The sequence below is a fragment of the Lynx rufus genome, unplaced genomic scaffold, assembly GCF_022079265.1.
Source record: "Lynx rufus isolate CCGP_SWC_20201006 ecotype Redwood Valley unplaced genomic scaffold, mLynRuf1.p SCAF_8, whole genome shotgun sequence".
NCBI lineage: Eukaryota > Metazoa > Chordata > Mammalia > Carnivora > Felidae > Lynx > Lynx rufus.
In genome coordinates, this window is record NW_025814896.1 from 109,022,198 (window position 1) to 109,039,616 (window position 17,419).

Consider the following 17,419-nt stretch of genomic DNA (forward strand, 5'->3'; position numbering starts at 1 on the left):
CCTCTCTCTGCCCTCGTTCACTTGTGCCCTGTCTCTCTCAAAAAAAAAAAAAAAAAAAAAAAAGATTAGGTGTTATCAGTGTTAAAAAAAGGCAATGAAATCAAATCTATGCTGCAACATGGAAGAGCCTTGAAAACATTTTTCTAAGTGAAAGAAGTTGGACATAAAAGGACAAATGTAGGATTCCACTTATATGAGGTACCTAGAGTGGCCAAATTCATAGAGACAGAAAATAGAATAGTGGTTACCAGGGCCTGGGGAAAAGAGGGAATGGAGAGTTATTGTTTAAGGGCTACAGAGTTTCTGTTTGAAATGAAGAAAAAGTTTGGAGATGGATAATGACAATGGTAGTCCAACAATGTGAATGTACTTAGTGCCAAATTGTACACCTAAAAATGGTTAAGTGGTAAGTTTATTTTACCACAGTTAAAAAAAAAGAAGCGTGTTCCTTGGCTTCACCCCAGGCATACTGAACCACAGTCTCTGGGGATGAGACTCAGAAGGCTGCATTTAAAAAAAAATTTTTTTTCAGATAATTGTTATGCATAGTTTAGGTTAAGAATCACTAATATTTGGGATTATATAATGCAAAGTGGGATAAACTGGATTTTGTTGGTGTGTGTGTATATATATATATTTTTTTTTTTTAATTTTTTAAAATATTTATACTTTGAGAGAGAGAGAGAGACAGAGTGGCAGCTGGAGGAAGGCAGAGAGAGAGGGAGACACAGAATCTGAAGTAAGCTTTGGGCTCTGAGCTGTTAGCACAGAGCCTGATGTGGGGCTTGAACTCATAAGCTGTGAGATCACGACCTGAGCTGAAGTCAAACGCTCAACTGAGTCACCCAGGTGGCCTTGTTGGTATATATTTTTAAAGAGAAACTAGCAGATTGATGATGAATTCAAGTACATATAATCTTCATCTATGGTTTTTATGTTCAGTTGTTAAAATTTGTACCTCGCTGCATGTGGTGATATGAATAATGACTACTCATAAGCATTTAGCATTGTATTTTAAAAAATAATTTTTTTAACGTTTATTTATTTTTGAGACAGAGAGAGACAGAGTACGAACGGGGGAGGGTCAGAGAGAGAGGGAGACACAGAATCTGAAACAGGCTCCAGGCTCTGAGCTGTCAGCACAGAGCCCGATGTGAGGCTCGAACTCATGGACTGCGAGATCATGACCTGAGCTGAAGTCGGACACTTAACTGACTGAGCCACCCAGGCGCCCCTGGCATTGTATTTTTTAAGGTGCTTTCGGATAATATGATTTTATTTGATCATTACGGTATCCTGAGGAGATGGGTAATGATATTGCCATGTTCAGGTGAGAAACTTGAGATTTTAGGAAATTTAATGTCTTGCCTAAGATCACACATACAGGTAAAGTCAGACCTCCAAGATACACATTCTGACAACTGTTATTTCCTGTATTGGCAATCTCCAAGAAAATAGCAGATCTTGTTTGTTATTACAAAGTTCCCATGGATTTAATTGTTTTGTGATTGAAAAGTGTGAACTTGTTAAACAAATCATAACACTTTATTTTGCAGACAAGACTTTATGATTTGACAGCCCTATTATTTTTGCCATGTTGGCAATGCTTAATATTTACAAAACTGAGTTACACTGATTCTATTTAAGGAAGTATTTTTATGAAGTATAAATATGAATAGATGCTAATTAATGTCAGTTGTCAGGAAATCTGAAGCAAACCTGTCATTCTGTGACACTGTTTTCTTCTCTTGAATCAAAATGATCTCTACAACCAACCATTTGTGCCTAGTATGCTTTTCTTAAATGTGACTTTTTTTTTTTGAGAGAGAGAGAGAGAGAGAGAGTGAGTGAGTGAGTGAGTGAGGGGTGGGGAGTGGAGAGGGGCAGAGGAAGAAAGAGAATCCCAAGCAGTCTCCACACTCAGTGTGGAGTCTGAGGTAGGGCTTGATCCTACGACCTGAAATCAAGAGTCGGATGCTCAACTGGGTGAGCCGTCCAGGCACCCCAAATACGACTGTTCTTTCTGAGCTTCCCTTTGAAGAATGTATTTGTCACAGTTGAGCCGAGGAGTCAGTAGATTCTGCTCTTTTCAAGGGACATTCATCCACATTCTAGAATAGTGCAAAGTTGGAGGGGAAAGCCACTTCTAACATTCCTGTTTTATACATACCCTCTGTAGTCTTACTGTCTACCATCATGGAATTGATTGGGGAACAGCACCCCTTACGAGGTTACGGTCTTCAAAACATTGAAATACATCCAGTTTCTTCTCGGTAGTATGGGATGTCTAGGAGGAAAAAAAAAGTTTCATCTGGTTTCCTGTGGCATTATTATTTTATGGTCATTTAATATCTAACCACTTCTTGCTGTTTTGATAGGATAGAGGCATTGTATGATTGAAATTATTAAAAATACAATTCCAGACTTGTTTACCTGTACATGAAACTGATCATTTGCTAACTTCATGTCTCAAAGATATCTCAAGCATAATGAAGTCCAGAACTAAACTCTTAATCTCCTTGTTCCCCTTCCCCTGTAGTAAAACATCTGTTCTTCTTACAGTATTCTTTATTTTAGTAAATGCATCTGCATCTGGTGCATCTGGCCAGTGATCTGAGCCCTACCAAACCACCTCTAATATTAGCTCCTTTACTCTCCCTTTTGTGTCTGTTCATGCTGTTCCCTTTACCCTGTCACTTCATTCGTCCACTTTTCACCTAAATTCTACTCTTCACCCTTCAAGTTTCAGCCTTACTCCTCCTTTCCAGAACCCTAGGTTAACGTAGGCTCCTATTTAAGTCTCATGGCATCCTTTGTTTTAAAAAGAACAACAGCAGTAGCTACAGCTAACATTTACTAAACACTGACTGTGAACTGGTACATAATATTATAGGAGGGGTTAAGTGATTTGCTTGGGGTTACACCCTGATCATTGAAAGAACCAAGATTTGAAACTGGATGGTTTAGCCCACGCTTACCCTCTTCACTCCTTTGCCTCTTACGTAGTTGTTTTTGTGATGATCTGTTTAATGTCTTGTTCTCCTTCTGTATTTCTAAGCTCTGTGAGGGCAGGGACTGTGTCTATTTTGTATCCTAGTATCTCACACAATATGTGGTGAACACATGCCTGTGTGCATGTATCTTATTTGGGATGTAACCTCTTTTACTCAAAGTCTGAAAATGGATAACATTTATAAGTGGAATTCACAGATGACATTGACTATTTTACCTTCTCGAAGTGGAAGTATCTATAAATGCAAAGAAATCTATTTAATTCATCTAGTAAACCAATTTGCTCTGTTAGTGATTATATGTCAAGGAACCTGATCTATTTGGGAAAGTTTGCATTTGAAAAAGCTTTTCCCTCTGCTTCTATGCCTTTGATTCACTAGATTTTAGAATATTATATTACACTTAGAAGTTAGGGGCAATTAGTTGTGAATCTTACTAAAACAATGTTCAAGTCACAAACTGTTATCTATTGGTATTTTTAGGAAAACTACCAAAAAATAGACAATAGATACACATGTATTATGAATGGTTACTCCAGCTTTAAAGACGCCTCTTTGAATGGGATTCAGACTTCAGATAGGAGAGGGTGTATGGGAGCACTGTGGGGAAAAACTGGGAATTTTATAAAGAGCTCCTACTTGTGTCAGGACACCACTGATAAGGGCTTTCTGTCACATTTGGAAGGCTCTTGAGTATGAAGATTAAGAAAATGCTTGAAAAAAAATGCTTGAAGAACTAAAAAACCATCAGATGGCTTTCTCAAATCAGTTTTTTGTTTTATTGGTGGGAACTCTGTTATCACAAAAAGCAATAAAAAATTTGTTTTGGAAAGTCATACTTATTGTTTTTAAAGCAAAACAAATGCAAGATGATATGAACTTGGCACTTGACACGTTTGGATTTTGACTTGTATAGTTATTTTCTGTGGGAAATGACTTCAAATACTGTCTTTCCCATGGCTAATGTACACACAGCAGAAAAGCAATCATGAAAATTTTTGTTTAAATGAACACTAAATAAAGTGAAAAAAATTAATTAAATTTATATTTTACTTCATATCTACACACATACATAAAATGTTACAAAAATGCATAAATATGGCACAATTATTTTCAGTATAGTTTTCTGGGGGGATGGGGAGAGGGTGATTGGTTCATTTTTCTCCCTTTTTTCGTCCTTTCCACCCATATCCCTGCCAGAATCCTCTAAGCCATGTTAATAACCTAGCTTATATTTGTCCATATTGTCAATGTCATCTACAAATATATATTTATAATATATGGTACATACACACGTGTGTACATGGGTTTTTGAGCATTCCCTGTACTTTTTTTGTTTTTAATGTTTGTTTATTTTTGGGAGAGAGAGAAAGAGCATGAGCAGGGGAGGGGCAGTGAACAAGGGAGACACAGGATCTGAAGCAGGCTCCAGGCTCTGAGCCGTCAGCACAGAGTCCGATGCGGGGCTCGAACTCACGAGCTGTGAGATCATGACCTGAGCTGAAGTTGGACGCTTAACCGACTGAGCCACCCAGGCGCCCCCCATTCCCTGTACTTTTAATTTTTGTCTTAAAAATACCTTGTGGAAGTCTGTCAAATGGCATAGCTCTAGTTCTTTTTAATGGATACATGGTTGTATTAGTCTGCCAGGGCTGCCATAACAAATTGGGTGTCTTAACAGAAATTTACTTCATTATAACTCTGGAGGCTGTAAGTCTGAGATCAAGGTTTTGGCAGGGTTGATTTCTTCTGAGGCCTCTCTCCTTGCTTGTAGATGGCCATCTTCTCCCTGTGTCTTCCCATGGTCTCTCCTCTCTGTATATATATGTCCAGATTTCCTTTTGTTATAAGAACACCAGTCAGATTGGATTTGGGCCTACCCTAATGACCTCATTTTTAACTTAATTACCTCTAAAGATCCTGTCTCCAAATATAGTCACATTCTGAAGTACTGGGAATTAGGCCTTCAACATATGCATTTTTAGGACACAATTCAGCCCAACAACAACAGTGTCCTGCAAAGCATGTTTAACTCATAATGATATAGCTAATACTACATAGAATTTAGCAATGTGATTCATCCATTCATTTCATAAGTACTCTGTGAACTCTTGTTCCTCTGATTTATCCTAATATGGGTAGGGACAGTGGCTTCTGGAAGAGAATGCAAGAAGGAGTGGAATTAACAGGTGACATGATAGTTACAATAGTGTAGATAGGATACAGGCCTGGCTCTGTTGGGGGGAGAGATGATTTCTGGATTAACCACCAGTTATGTGCTTACATGATACATTCATTAGGTGTGTGTAAGTAGAGTGTTTTTTGTACTTTGAGTAATTAGACATTCAATTCATAGAAAAGCTTAGATGTACTAAAAAAGACTATCATATGTATTGTAGTTACATCTGTAGTTTCCTTTTTACGTACATATACTTGATGTCTCATTTCAGCGGATTGAGGTTCAAAATAAGATCCTATTTTTGAAAAAGCACATGGCTGGAGCCCTTTTCTTACTAAAATAAAAGCTCAGTGTGAGCAAGGATTGATATATTTTGTTTAATGTTGGATCTCTGACATTTAGAATAATGTCTGGCTACAGAGCAGAGCTTCAATAAATATTTGAGTCCAGGTCGAGGTAGAAAATAACTTTTTCCTTTCTTTTTTTAATGTTACTACCCCTCCCCCATTGATAAATATAAGAAAAGGGACTTACTTAGACTAAACATAAGTCAAGGTTTTAGTCATTACACAGAGTAAAAACTAGAAATATGAATGGTCCATAGCAAACCATCCTTGTGGTTCTTATTAATACACAGACAGCCAACTACTTTGTTGAGGTGCTTGAGAAAGTGCTGTTCTGGAGCACAGACACAGCCCCCAAAAGTGGAGCTGCTGCTTCTTAAAAATTTTTTTCTGTCTCCATTGCTGGGACTCCAGTTACATATATGTTAGACTGCTTAATATTGCCCCCACAGGTCATGGAGGCTTATCATTTTTTTCCATCTTTTTTTCCCCCTATCTGTGCTTCATTTTGGAGAATTTCTCTTGCTGTGACTCTAAGTTCCCTTATATTTTCTTTTGCAATATCCAGTCTGCTCTGTCTTCACTTTCAGATAATATAATTTTATCTCTAAAAGTTTTACTTAAATATTTGTATCTTTTTCCATAGCATGTTCATATTTTCCCTTTACATTATTAAGTATATAAGGTGTATTTATATTAGCTGTATTTATTTATGTTTCATCATGACAAGTGTACTTTTTAATCCCCATCCCCTATTTCACCCATTCCCCACCCTCCACTGCCCCTCTGGTAACCATCAGTTTGTTCTCTGTAGTTAAGAGTCTGTTTCTTTGTTTCTCTTTTTTTTTCTTCTTCTTCTTACTTTGCTCATTTGTTTCTTAAATTCTACATTTGAGTTGGGCACCTGGGTGACTCAGTCAGTTGAGCGTCTGACTCTTGATTTTGGCTCAGGTCATGATTTCACGGTTTGTGAGTTCAAGCCCTTTATCAGGTTCTGTGCTGACAGTGTGTGGAGCCTGCTTGGTATTCTGTCTCCCTTTCTCTCTGCCCCTCTCCCGCCTGCTCTCTGTATCTCACTCAAAATAAATAAAAATAAACTTAAAAAAAATTCCACATATGAGTGAAATGATGTGGTATTTGTCTTTTTTTTTTAATGTTTTATTTTTTTTATTGAGAGACAGAGCGCGAGTGGTGGAGGGGCAGAGAGAGAGGGAGACGCAGAATCCAAAGCTCTAAGCTGTCACCACAGAGCCTGATGTGGGGCTTGAGCTCACAAACCGCGAGATCATGACCTGAGCCGAAGTCGGACTCTTAACTGACTGAGCCACCCAGGTGCCCCAGTATTTGTCTTTTTTCTGACTAACTTCCCTTAGCATTATACTCTCTAGCTCTATCCATGTTGTTGCCAGTTCAAGATTTCATTCTTTTTTAAAAATGGCTGAGGGGCGCCTGGGCGGCTCAGTCAGTTAAGTATCCCACTCTTCATCTTGGCTCAGGTCATGGTCTCATGGTCATGAGGTTGAGCCCCATGTTGGGCTCCACACTGACAGCACAGAGCCTGCTTGAGATTCTTTCCCTCTCCCTCTGCTCCTCCCTGCACTCTCTCTCTCTCTCAAAATAAGTAAACATTAAAAAAACGGCTGAATAATGTTCCATTGTGTATATATACTACATCTTCTTTATCCATTCGTCTATCGATGGACACTTGGGCTGCTTCCATAGTTTGGCTATTGTGAATAATGCTGCAGTAAACATAGGGGTGCGTATATCCTTTTAATTAGTATTTTTGTATATTTTGGACAAATACCAAGTACTGCAATTGCTGGATCATACAGTAGTTCTATTTTTATCTTTTAGAGGAACCTCCATACTGTTTTCCACAGTGCTACACCAGTTTGCATTCCTACCAACAGTGTAGGAAGTTTGCTTTTTCTCCACATCCTCACCCCCACTTATTGTTTTTTATGCTTTTGATTTTAGCCGTTCTGACAGGTGTGAGATGGTATCTCTTATCGTAGTTTTGATTTGTGTTTCCCTGGTAACGTGTGTGCGTTGAGCATCTTTTCATTGTCTATTTTTCAGTGTCTATTGGTCATCTCAATGTCATTTTTGGAGAAATGTCTATGGTCCATTTTTTCTTTTTTTTATTTTATTGTATTTATTCTTGAAAGAGTGCACAAGTGGGAAAGGGGCAAAGAGAGAGAGGGAGACACAGAATCTGAAGCAGGCTTCAGGCTATGAGCTGTGCACGCATAGCCCAACATGGGGCTTGAACCCACCCACTGCAAGTTCATGACCTGAGCTGAAGTCGGACGCTTAACCGACTGAGCCACCAGGTGCCCCACTTTTTAATTGGATTATTTGTTTTTTGGTGTTGAGTTGTAGATATTATATATATATATCTTTTTTAATTTAATTTTTTTGAGTACTAACCCTTTATCAGCTATGTCATTTGCAAATATCATCTCCCATTCAATAGGTTGCCTTCTTATTTTGTTGATTGTTTCCTTCACTGTGCAAAAGCTGTTTATTTTGATGCAGTTCCAGTAGTTTCTTTTTGCTTTTGTTTCCTTTGCCATAGGAGACATATCTAGAAAAATGTTGCTATGGCCAATGACAGAGAAATTATTGGCTGTGCTCTCTTCAAGGATTTTTATGGTTTCAGGTCTCACATTTAGGTCTTTAATCCATTTTGTTTATTTTTGTGTATGGTGCAAGAAAACGGTCCAGTTATATTCTTTTGCATGTAGTTGTCCAGTTTGCCCAATACCATTTGTTGAAGAGACTGTCTTTTTCCCATTGTATATTCATTACTCCTTTGTTGAAGAGGAGTTGACCATGTAATTGTAGATTTATGTCTGGGCTTTCTACTCTATTCTATGCATCTCTGTGTCTATTTTTGTGCCAGTACCATACTGTTTTGATTACTACAGCCTTGTAATACAACTTGAAACTTGGAATTGTGATACCTGTAGTTTTTTTTCTTTTTTTAAAAACTTTTTAAAAATGTTTATTTTCAAGAGAGAGAGAGAGAGAGAGAGCACAAGTGGAGGAGGGGAAGCGAGAAAGGGAGACATAGAATCCAAAGCAGGCTCTGAGCTGTCAGTACAGAGCCCGACGTGGAGCTCGAACCCATGAACTGTGAGATCATGGCCTAAGCTGAAGTTGGATGCTCAACTGACTGAGCCACCCAGGTGCCCCTGTTTGTTTTCTTTTCAAGATTGCTTTGGCCATTGAAAGTCTTTTGTGGCTCCATACAAATTTTAGGATTGTGTGTTCTAGTTCTGTGAAAAATGCTGTTGGTATTTTGAGAGGGATTGCATTAAATCTGTATGCTTTGAGTAAGATAGACATTTTAACAATTTCTGTTCTTCCAACCTATGGATGTGGAATGTCTTATTGTTTCTTTGTGTTTTGAATTTCTTTCATCAGTGTTTTATAGTTTTCAGGGGACAGGCCTTTCACCTCTTTGGTTAAGTTTATTCCTAGGTATTTTATTGGTTTTGTGCAATTGTAAATGGAATTGTTTTCTTAATTACACCTTATTAGTGTATAGGAATACAACAGATTTCTGTACATTGATTTTCTATCCTCTTGCTTTACTGAATTCATTTATCAGTTCTAGTAGTTTTTTTTGGTGCCATCTTTAGGGTTTTCTATATATAGTGTCATGTCATCTACAAATTGAGTTTTACTTCTTCCTTACCAATTTGGTTGCCTTTTATTTCTTTATGTTGTCAAATTGCTGCAGCTAGGACTTCTAGTACTGTGTTGAATAAAAGTGGTGAGAATGGACACACTTACCTTGTTCCTGACCTTAGGGGAAAAAAGCTCTAAGTTTTTAACCAGTGAGCATGATGTTTTCATATGAGGCCTTTATTATGTTGAGGTATTTTCCCTCTAGACCTACTTTGCAGAAAGTTTTTATCATGAATGGATGTTGTACTTTGTCAAATTTTTTTTTCTGTATCTATTGAAATGATCATATGGTTTTTATCCTTTCTCTTTTTGGTGATATATTGCATTGATTATTTTGCAAATATTGAACCATCCTTGCATCCTGGGAATAAATCCCATATGATCATGGTCTACGATTTCTTTAATGTTTTATTGGATTTGGTTTGCTAATATTTTGTTGAGAATTTTTGCATCTGTATTCATGAGACATATTGGCCTGTGGGTTCCTTTTTTTGTGTGTGTGGTGTCATTATCTGGTTTTGGTATCGGGGTGATATTGGCCTCCTAGAATGCATTTGGAAGTTTTCCTTACTTTTCTATTTTTGGAATAGTTTGAGAATAGGTATTAATTCTTTAAATGTTTGGTAGAATATTTCATAATAGTCTGTCATGGTTGTTTGTATTTCTATGGTGTTGGTTATTTCTCCCTCTTTCATTAGTGATTTTATTTATTTGGGTCCTCTTTTTCTTCTTTCTTTCTTTCTTTTCCTTCTTTTTTTTTTTTTTTTTTTGAGTCTGGCTAGAGGCTTATCAATGTTTTTGATCTTTTCAAAGAACCATCTTCTGGGGCGTCTGGGTGGCTCAGTCGGTTAAGCGGCCGACTTCGGCTCAGGTCATGATCTCGCAGTCCGTGAGTTCGAGCCCCGCGTCGGGCTCTGTGCTGACAGCTCAGAGCCTGGATCCTGTTTCGGATTCTGTGTCTCCCTCTCTCTGACCCTCCCCCATTCATGCTCTGTCTCTCTCTGTCTCAAAAATAAATAAACGTTAAAAAAAAAATTAAAAAAAAAAAAGAACCATCTTCTGGTTTCATTGATCTGTTTATTGTTTTTTTAGTTTCTATGTCATTTATTTCTTCTCTCACCCTTTTCATTACTTTCATGTTCCTTCCTTTTGCTGTCTTGGGGATTTGTTCTTCTTTTTCCAGTTCCTTTAGGTGTAAGGCTAGATTGTTTATTTGAGATTTTTCTTCTTGAGGTAGGCCTAGACTACTGTAAACTTCCTTCTCAGATCCACTTTTGCTGCATACTGGTGATTTTGGAGCGTTGTGTTTTCATTTTCATTTGTTCCCATTTTCATTTGATTTCTTCTATGACTTTTTGGTTGACCTATTCATTGTATAGTACCATGTTATTTTATCTCCATGTATTTGTGCTTTTTCCAGATTTTTTTTGTGGTTGATTTCTAGTTTCAGAGTGTTGTGGTCAAAAAAGATGCATGGTGTGACTGATTATTTTTGAATTTGCGGAGACTTGGTTTGTGGCCTTATACCAGCTATTTTCATTTCTTTGTCTGCTAATTCCATCATCTTTGCCATTTTCTAGGTTTGTTTCAATTGGTTAACTTCTCTTTTGCTTTTGGGTTATTTTTTCCTGCTTCTTTACACACTGGTAATTTTTTATTGGTTGTCGGGAATTGTGAATTTTACATTGTTGAGTACTGGATTTTGTTACGTTTCTATGAATAGTGTATTTTGTTCTGACAAGTAATTAAGTTATCTGGGATAAGTTTAGTCTTTCTGAGACTTGCTTTAAGCTTTGTTAGAGCAGTTCCAAAGCAGACTTTAGTTTTACTACTGAGACCGTATTTTCCTGAGGACTTTGCCTGATACCCTGTGTACTATTAAGAAATCTTTCCAGTCTGGCTGATGGGAGCATGAACTAATCCCAGTTCTGTGTGAGCTCCAGGAGTTGTTTTGCCAACTGTCTTCTGGTGGTTCTTTCTTGGCCTAGGGACATTTTTTCTCACATATGCATATCAGTATTCAGCCATAGAATTAAGGGTACTCTGCAATCTCTGGAGCTCCCTCCATCTTGGCCAGTCCCCTCCATCCTAGTACCCTACTGCACATATTCTAGCCACCTTGACATGCATGATTCCTATTTCTTTCTCCTTAACTTGAGATTGCTAGGCTCCTTTTGAGTTTTTCCCCACTCTCCCTGCTCAGTGACCTGAACACTGCCTCCAGGCAGAAGCTGAGCAATTATAGGGCTCACCTCATTTGTTTTTCTTCTCTTTCAGCACTGTAGTTTTGAGCTGCCTGTTTCCCAAATGTCTGAAAATATTTGGTTCATATATTTGGTTTTATAAATTATTTGAAGTGGGAAGGTAATTCTGGGACCTCTTAACTCTATCATGACCAGGGACCTGTTCCTTTTGTTGCAACTGCTGGAGGTGGGTAGGAAAACTGGAACCTGGGGAGGGGACAGGCAGGCATAGTGGTCCCACTTGTCCTAGCTGGCAGTTCAATACCCTTTCAGCTTTTGCACACTTTTCCATCGCTTTTCTCAATCTGTTTATTTCTACTTTCTTCCCAAATGGATTCTAAACCATTATCCTCAAACAAAATGTCTGATTTCAGTATAGGTCCCAGTCTGTGTTCCCAGTCATATTTATCCCTAGTCATTTTATTACATGTGTAATATCCAATTTGGTTAGGAACAGAAAGAAGGAAAACATACTCATTAACCACTAAACCTTTATTAGAAATAAAAGCAAGTCATGGGACATCCATTAGATATATATGGTGTGTCAGTAAGTATGCGTTGTAGGCAACTCATGAAAAAGACACAGTCCGTCCTCTCCAAGAGCTTTCAGTTCATTGAGGGAAACAACTATAGTATATATCAGTGTTGAACTATTAACCAAAAAAAGGTATAATAACTTGGAGAAGGCCTCAGTTAATTCTGATTGGGAGATCAAGTGAATTGATATGATAACAGAGTCACAAAAGGATCTTTAGGGTTTCAGTCGACAAGGTTAAGGGGAGAAGGACAGTCAAGGCAGAGGACAAGCATGAGAAGGCATGGAGGTAAGTGTGTTCTGGGAGCAGTAATACGGGAAACCCACACTCATCCTTTAGATCTCCGCTTAAATATTACTTGATCAGGGGGCGCCTGGGTGGCTCAGTCAGTTAAGTGTCTGACTTCAGCTCAGGTCATGATCTCACAGTTTGTGAGTTCGAGCCCCACATTGGGTTCTGTGCTGATAGCTCAGAGCCTGGAGCCTGCTTTGGATTCTGTGTCTCCCTCTCTCTCTGCCCCTCCCATGCTCACACTGTCTCTCTGTCTCTCAAAAATAAACAAACATTTAAAAAAAGAAAAAAAATATATATATATATATTACTTGATCAGAGAGGATGCCCCTGATCTCCAAATCTAAATTTGGGGTGCCTGGATGGCTCAGTCAGTTAAGCATCCGACTTCGGCTCAGGTCATGATCTTACAGTTTGTGAGTTTGAGCCCCACTTCGGGCTCTGTGCTGACAGCTCAGAGCCTGGAGCCTACTTTGGATTCTGTCTCCTGCTGTCTCTGCCCTCCCACTTGTGCTCTCTCTCTCTCAAAAAGATAAATAAATAAACGTAAAAAAAAATTTTTTTTAAATCTAAATTAGATTATTCCTGTCCATAAAACTGTTTTCTTCATACAGTTTTAATAATTGTTTCATATTTTTCTCTTTCACTAATTTGTAAACCACATGAATACAGGCAGAGCTGTCTTTTCATTGTATTCCCAGTGCCTGGTATTATATCTGAAACATAGCGGGCTCTCAAGAAATATTTCCTGAATGAGTGGATGTGTCAGGCAGTATGCTAGTCTGCCTCATGGGTGTTGAATGTGAAGTGAACCACACACATGTGTCAGTAATTTCTCTTAAGCCTTTATCAACAGAGGTAAAATGTGTTCCTATAAAGGGCGTGAAATAACGAGTAATAAATTTTTTACTCACAATTGGGCTAGTATTTCCTTTACCCTCCATGTTCTGCATCCCTTTTCAAGACTTCTACAGTTGTGTCTCTTCTTTCTTTCTTTGCTAACATTCCCCTAAGAGCAGTCTGAATTTGGGGTCCCCCTGCCCTTCTTTCTCCTCCCATGTACTCCTCTATGGCCTTCCAATTGAGTTTCATTTGGTTGAGTTCCATTTGAGTTGCCGTTTGGATTCTGCTCCTGCTACTAGATTCATATTCTCTAAGAGGTCACCACTTATGTGATAATAATTGTTCATTGGTTGGCCTTTTCAAAATATTCTGTTTGAGTTTTGCTGTGTTTAAAGCTGATAGACAGTGGTTTTTGTTTTGCCTCATGTCCATCTGCTTGCTGCTTGGATGTAGGTGCTACCAAGATTTCATCCTGTCTTTCACTGCCTATGGTCTACCTTGGGCTGGGAGATTTTATCCACCTCTAGTTTGTACCATTTCCTGTGAGTGAGTGAGTGGGTGAATTCCAGATCCTTGTCTTTGGCCTTAACCTCGTTCTTGAGCTTTAAGACCTAGCTTGATTTCTAGACACTCTTTGGTAAGTTTAGAGTAAAATTTGATCATTGCATTAAGATACCTTTTCTTAAATATTCTTTTTTGGGGTGCCTGGGTGGCTCAGCATCTGGCTCTTGGTTTTGGCTCAGGTGATGATCTAGCGGCTTTGGGGGTTTGAGCTCCATGTCGGGCTCTGCCCTGGCAGTGCAGAGCCTGCTTGGGATTCTCCCTCTCTCCCTTCTCTCTATCTGCCCCTCCCCTGCTCGTTCTGTCTCTCTCGAGATAAACAAACTTAAAAAAAAAAATACTTTCTTTATTCTTTATTCTTTCCTAACATAGATCTCATTTTTCTTTGCCAAAAATGTAAAAGAAAATGAGGGAAAAGACAAAGTAACACAAGACAAAGTAACACAACCTAAAGCAAGGAATGTAAGTTCTGTGAGGACTAGAACTTTGTTATGCTATTCCCAAATGCCTACCACACTGCCGAGTATATGGGCTCCTCAAAATATTTGTTGCACAGATGAAAGAAATGCAAGGGGAAGGGCATTACAAGAACTAAAACGTTCTATCAGGCTAATGTGGTCTATAGTCTTAACTCTGATGTTTATATAGTAGTGTTTATTTTATTTCTCCTCTTCCTGCAGCTTGAATCATATTTCTATTTTCCCATATGAACTGAGATTTTGGACAAGTTTTGTAAAATACCTAACTATCCTATTCCTGGCTGTGTAATAGCTGAGGGCTTAAGTCCTTATTTCAAGTTTGATTTACATTACATATTAGATATAAATAACAAAATGGAATAAATTGAACAGTTCATGATATTAGTTAAATTAAGGCGGGTTAACTTTTCTCCCTGGATTAAACATTAAAATTTGAAATAGGATGGTTCTGGGTGAAAATTTCAAACTCAGGTTTGAGAAAATATCCCTGTTCAGCATCTTTATACCCTGACTTGGGTTGAAAATATGATAAAAAGCTAATAGTGTGTAACAAGGCAAAGAAACCAGGCACCTGTACTTAATTAGTCCAAGACTTGTTTATTCTTAGTACTTTAATTTGTCAGTTTTTTCAACTTTTTGATGTGATGCATTGAATTTTCAAGCTATTTTGTAAGACATTCTCTTTAGGTGGGGAATTTAGGATACAGAGTCACTTCTGGCTCTTTCTTTCCAACACTTAGATTTTATGATTGTATGTGTTTGTGTTCTTTTCTTCAGCTTTACTATTAACTCTTAACTAGGTATCATTTTCTATATCCTTTTTAATATAACCTAGCAGAGTATTCTTTATGGAGAGAGTTTAATGAATGTTTTTAATAAAAGATTCAGGGGTGTCTGGGTGGCTCAGTTGGCTGGACCTCTGATTCTTGATTTTGGCTCAGGTCATGATCTTGCAGTTCATGGGTTTGATCCCTGTGTCGGGCTCTGAGCTGATGACACAGAGCCTGCTTGAAATTCTCGGTTTCCCTGTCTCTCTGCCTCTCTCTCTCTCAAAAATAAGTGAACATTTTTAAAAAATTAAAAGAGTTCTATATTATACTTAGAAGTGGAATTGCTAGATCATAAAGTGTGCTCACGCGTGCGCGCGCGCGCACACACACACACACACACACACACACACACATATTCGGCTTTACTAGCTGTTCTCAAACTTTATTCCAAAGAGGTCATGTCGCTTTATATTTCCACCAGTAGTGAATGAAAATTCCCATTTCTTCATCTCTTCACTAACACTTGATATTCTCAGACTCTTAAATTTTTGTCAGAATAGTAAGACCTGAAATTATAATTCATAGTTTTAATTTGTTTTGACTTGAATACTTATAAGGTTGAGGCTGAGTACCTCTGTATTATTTATGGGGCAATTGTGTTTCCTCTTCTATGAAATGCTTGTACATGTCTTTCCCCCATTTAAAAAAATGAGGTGTTTTCATTAATACTTAATAGTTCTTTATTTATCCTGGATATTTATCCTTTGTAGATTATATGTGCTTCATTTATTTTTGCCCAGTGTGTCACTTAGCTTTGTACTTTTTGTGTTTGATGAAGCAGTACATTTTTTTTAACATTTATTTTTGAGAGGGAGAGACTGTGTGTGTGTGTGTGTGTGTGTGTGTGTGAGAGAGAGAGAGAGAGAGAGAGAGAGAGAGAGAACACAGGGGAGGGATAGAGAGAAAAGAGAATCCCAAGCAGGCTCCACACTGTCAGAGCCGAGCCCAACACAGGGCTTGATCTCACAAACTGTGAGATCATGACCGAAGCCAAAGTCAAGAGTTGTGTCCTTGACTAACTGAGCCACCCAGGCACCGCAAAGTAGTAGTTCTTAATTTAAGAAATTGAATTATGATTTTTCTTTGTTTTGTACTTTTTGTGTCTTTTCAAAGAAGTTCATTCCTACCTCAAGTTATAAAGATATTCTTCTATACTTTTTGGGGCTGGTGGCAAGAGAGAGCATAAGCAGCAGAGAGGGGCAGAAGGAGATAAAATCTTAAGCAGGCTCCACACTTAGAACAGAGCCCAACTCGGGGCTCTCCCCATGACCCTGAAATCATGACCTGAGCCAAATTCAAGAGTTGGATGCTCAACCAACTAAGCCACCCAGGCGTCCCTCTTCTATGCTTTTTTTTTTAAAGGTTTCTAAATGTTTTGTTCATCACAATTATGTACTTGATCCATCTTTGATTTTTTTTTATATGGTTTTCTATCTTAGTCCATTCAGTTTCCATAACAGAATACCATCGACTGTGTGGCTTATAAACAACAGAAATGTATTTCTCACAGTTCTGGAGGTTGGGGACTCCAAAAATCAAGGCACTGGCAGATTTGGTTACTGGTAAGGACCTGTAACCTGGTGCATAGATAGCTATTTTTTGTCTGCATCCTCACATGGTGTGAGGGGGCCAGAGAGCTCTCTGTTTTTTATTTATTATTTATTATTACTTTTTATTTCTTTCCTTTGGGGAGTACTGTTTTAATATATCTTTCTCTCCCACTCCCATTTTCTTAATTTGGATGCTTAGCCCATTCATTTTCATTCTTTCTTTACTTCTAATATAAACATTTAAGGCTTTAAGTTTCCTTGTAATACTGCTTCAGCCACAACCCACATTTAAAAAAGTAAACCTTTTACTTTAGAATAATTTTATATTTACAGAAAAGTTGCGAACATAATACAGAAAATTCCTGTATACCCCTTACCTAATTTCCCCTTATTAATGCCATATGTCACTGTAGTACATATGTCACAACTAAGAAATCAACATTATTTGTACGTTATTATTTACTGAATTTCATATCTTATTCACATTTTGCCCGTATGCCCCAGTGTCCTTTTTACAACTTTAGGATCCCACCCAGGATACCACATTACATTTAGTCATCTTGTCTCCCTAGCCTCCTCTGGTCTAAGACAGTTTCTCAGACTTTCCTTGTTCTTGATGACTTTGAGAAGTACTGGTCAGGTTTTTTGCAGTATACACCTCAATTTGTATTTGTCCATTGCTTTTCTCATGGTTAGACTGAGGTCATAGGTTTTTGGTAGGAAAACTACAGAGGTCAAGTGCTATTTTTTCCCAAAGGATATCAAAGGCATGTGTTATAAATATGACTTCTCATTTTTGATGTAACCTTGATCACTTGGCCAGGGTAGTGTTTGTTAACTGTATCCATTATAA

At 38.0% G+C, this 17,419-nt stretch overlaps 1 protein-coding gene across 6 annotated transcripts in view; it reads left to right on the top strand.

The window, feature by feature from the left end:
• Window positions 1-17,419, top strand: part of SOS1 (SOS Ras/Rac guanine nucleotide exchange factor 1) — a 146,213-nt gene that overhangs the window by 42,756 nt on the left and 86,038 nt on the right. The gene's annotated exons all lie outside the window — the stretch shown is intronic.